The sequence below is a fragment of the Lolium rigidum genome, chromosome 2, assembly GCF_022539505.1.
Source record: "Lolium rigidum isolate FL_2022 chromosome 2, APGP_CSIRO_Lrig_0.1, whole genome shotgun sequence".
Taxonomy (NCBI): domain Eukaryota; kingdom Viridiplantae; phylum Streptophyta; class Magnoliopsida; order Poales; family Poaceae; genus Lolium; species Lolium rigidum.
Genome location: NC_061509.1, coordinates 138,864,010 through 138,867,610, shown reverse-complemented (window position 1 = coordinate 138,867,610; position 3,601 = coordinate 138,864,010). Strand labels below are relative to the sequence as shown.

The 3,601-nt window shown below is 47.6% G+C and overlaps 1 long non-coding RNA gene across 1 annotated transcript; it reads right to left on the bottom strand.

Moving 5' to 3' along the window:
• Positions 1–1,722: 1,722 nt before the first annotated feature.
• Positions 1,723–3,022, bottom strand: LOC124687331. The gene is made up of 2 exons (XR_006998182.1): positions 2,885–3,022; positions 1,723–2,007 (listed from the first exon to the last, which is right to left on the bottom strand). It is a non-coding gene; the product is annotated as an uncharacterized LOC124687331 (long non-coding RNA).
• Positions 3,023–3,601: the final 579 nt, after the last annotated feature.

Genomic DNA, 3,601 nt, shown 5'->3' with positions numbered 1-3,601 from the left:
CTGCGCCTGCTCCTCTTCTTCGTCTTCCTCGCACGCACGCCCGCCCGCAGCCGCAAGGGAACCCTCTCTCTCTGTCTCTCGTCGCCTCCCCACTGGCCACTGACTGATGCACACGCGCCCGCCGCAAGCGACACACACTCAGTGCGCAGCCACGCCGATCCCCTCGATTTTAATTTTATCTTTGTCGTCCGTTCACTTTATATTATCCAAGAAAATTTCTGTCGCGCTCAGGATCGCCGTTCCTTGGAGCGTCGGATGGGCAGGATGCGTCTGAGCGCGTGCGCCGGTGGATCGATGTGGCTCTCCTTGTTTGGCCACCATACCTGCCGCTGCCGGCCGCATCAGCTCCGCGATGCCCAACAGGAGCAACCAGCGGCTCAGCCTGGGGCAGGGTAGCTATCGCCGTAAACAGACCAGTGGTTCAGGGGCCAAGAATTATCCGCTGCCTTCAGGGTCCAAACAGTACGCCAACGCCACTTCGACAGCCCCTACTTCGGTGGATGGTGGGCTGATGCCGATGCCCATGATGGCGAGCCTGTGTGCGTTGCCTCCTTCGGTGACGCCAAAGGGAGCGCCTATACACGGGAGGGCCTATTCTCCGCTTTAGGCTTTGTTTGGTACTAGAGTGTTTGAGGGGATTAGTAGGGATAATACTCTAGAGTATTGGGTGAAACCGCTACCTTCACCCAATCCCCACTAATCCCCACAAAACCTCATCCCTAATCCCCACTCCTAAAAACTGCCATTTGGATTTGGTTAGTAGGGATTGGTGTAGGGATTGGTGCACAGCGGTAATGGCAATCAAATCAACAAACATAAGAAAATATTCAATTTTTATATCATATGCACACCGCAACTTTTGAGTTTCAATACACGTTAAAATTAACACTAGTATGGTCTGAAGGAGTACATCAGCTAGATCAAGTCATGAACAGTCTTGAAACATAGGCCACTCTGGATTTGAACCCTGAACATGGCAAAATACTTGATGTTCAGCATACATTAAAATTGGCAAGCCACACACTATAACAAACTCTGAAGCTGCTTGGATCTTGAATTACAAAATTACTCATAGGAGCCGATTGGTACAATAATAGGCATTAGCAGATGCGAACTCAAATTACATCCTGAAGCAGATCCGATCTGAAATATGCAACCGACAAATCAGAAATATAGGATACAAAACCTTGAGATATCAATCCCAGTACAGACTCAGTTTTAGAAAAGCATATAGGAAACAAATGAACTAAAACTGTTATTTAGATGATAAGATAGAAGGGGGCTTTTTCATCACCAGTGTCTAACGCTCACATGTATGGTACTACTGGAGAAAGAAAAAGGTGCAGTACATGCAAAATGAAACTGATGGAAATGTTACCTTCACTTCTTCAGAAACATACAAGTGCGCATTCACATCTGACTTGTGAGGTCCAAAGTAACGAGAATCACACATTCCAACTACATACTTGAGAAACCGGCGGACATGGCACATCTAGACTCGAGACATAAATCACACTACGGACTCAGTTTTAGAAAAGCATATACAAGTCTGTGTATGTTTGTAGTTTTCTGCAGCCAACTAGTCATGTAATAGCTTAACTACAAGCGTTATTTCACACAACTATTCGGAGCAATGTTATTTCTCCAGACTAATATCAGGCTAATTAGTAATTACCAAACTGGAATGTTTTTCATGAATATAAATGACGACACAGTCAAGTATAAATCCATTCATACACAATGGAATTGAGACACGACTTGCAAGGATACCAAAAACAACTAGACATGTTTATACACTAGAATTAAGCAGGGTAAATTCAAATCATTACATGATGCTCACGTCAGGTCATTCAGTAAATATAAGTGTTCTAAATAAAGATGCACACTGCAAGATATATAAATGAAACCAAATAGATCCGCAAGTGTCTCATAAAGCTTCACATATCAGTTCCTCTGCAGACAAACCTTCAGGCTTTCAACACCAAGCTTCAGACAATGGGAAGTGTTCTGCTTAAAACAGAAAAACATGTCAAACTTACTTTTTGCTATATGCTGTCAGTGAACTACAGAAAAACAAACAGGAACTATCACAACAATAAGTATATTTACAGAACTGTAGCTAACTATTCATGCAACTTTACCTTAATAGGAGTTTAGAAGTTCAGAGTTTTAGGAGAAGGGTACTAACATTTTTTAGTGAATTGTCAAAATTGGGAGTTGATATATAGTCAATGCATTCTAGAAACTAATCCATCCAAATGAGCAGGCCGTGTTAAATTTGTACTACTATATATTAAGTTGATCCATGCTTACTAAATATACCCACACCAATTGAGACCACAGCTACTATCCTATATACATAGAAAGTTGCACTGTAAAGGCAAAGTTGAGAGCTTAGACAGAAACCGAGATGGAATCATCATGTATACTGACATCTACAACTAGTAATTAGTTGATTCTAAAAGGACAATACGAAATGAGGTAATGGTCATCCAAGCAATGCAAGCAGTGAAATCTGCCAAGAGGACAGTACGAGGAGATCAACCGAATCAATGCAATTTGGCAAGAGATGTAGAGCGAGCTGCACGCACAGTCGACCAATGTACTATCACCTTATTTGGCTTCAAGCACCATCGCTACACAGAGAAGGACGAGATGCACATGCAACTATTTTTGACACGATCTAGAGCATCATGTAGATAGCTAGCGAACCGGCAGGCAGCTGCACGTGCAAGAGGAACCACAATACTCACCGTCCTGCGAGTTGCATCATGCCACCATCACGAGCGTTGCACATTGTCCGACAACAGAACTGCAACTAACTGATGGTTGTGGTGTGGAGACACGGCGTGTAGGAGAAAGGGCGAGATAGAACGGAGGTTACCGGAGAGGAACCGCAGTAGACGGCGGCGGCGGTTGAACTCCAAGAACGGCGGCGTCGGTTGGAGTCCAAGAACGGCGGCGATCTGATGTGGAGTTGCTAGGCGGGATCCATCCCCTCCCGCCGGTAAGATGCTCCGCCTCTCCCGCCCCTCCCGCAGCCGCTACGCTCGCCGCCGGTCGCGTGAACCTCAGCTCGCCGCCGCTCCCGCAGCCGCTCCGCTCACCGCCGGTCGCGTGAAGCTCTGTCGATAGGATTTGGACGGGGGAGACGGGGACGGGGATAAGAGCATCCCCACTCGTTGGCGCTCCCCACGCCCAAATCCGGACGAAACTAACGCCGGATTGGACGAAATTAAGTCGTGGGGAGTACCATATTTCCAGTCGTCCACCCGGAGTTCGGCGGATAGAGTTTAAATTCAAACAAATCGCCGTCCCGCGCTACAAGTACGGGCAGTTGATCGGCAAAAGGAGCAAAAGGATCAGCCACGGATCGGCGATCGGAGGAAATTACACGGAGACGATGCTCGTCGGCGATCCGGCCTAAGCACGGCGGTGTCCGACGGACCGACTTCCTCACACGCCGTGGCCGAAGCGGCCGCGGCGGGCGACGATGAAGCAGCGGCGGCGGTGGACGTCGAAGCGGCCGCAGCCGACGAGGTAGATGGTGAGGTAGACGAGGTAGGAGCCGGCGGAGACGACGTAGTGGCTCGGAGGATGT